We start from the raw sequence: 239 nt of genomic DNA on the forward strand, positions 1-239 counted from the left end.
AGGCAGCTAATATGAAGCTTTAGCTGACAGGCAAATTCATGCTGTCTGCCTATCAGATTGCCGGAGGGGCGGGCGTCGAGGGCTGGGTACTGCGTGCCGCCCGCAGCCAATGATGGTGCGGAAGAGGCGGGCGTTGCGGTGTCCCTACTGCGCATGCCCCAGTCGCGAGCGCTGATAGGCGGAGAGGGAGATGATTGACGTGTCCCGGGGAGCGAACCGGGATGCAGCAAGGGGCGGGT

Source organism: Columba livia, chromosome 13 (assembly GCF_036013475.1).
Source record: "Columba livia isolate bColLiv1 breed racing homer chromosome 13, bColLiv1.pat.W.v2, whole genome shotgun sequence".
In the NCBI taxonomy this organism is placed as follows: Eukaryota; Metazoa; Chordata; class Aves; order Columbiformes; family Columbidae; genus Columba; species Columba livia.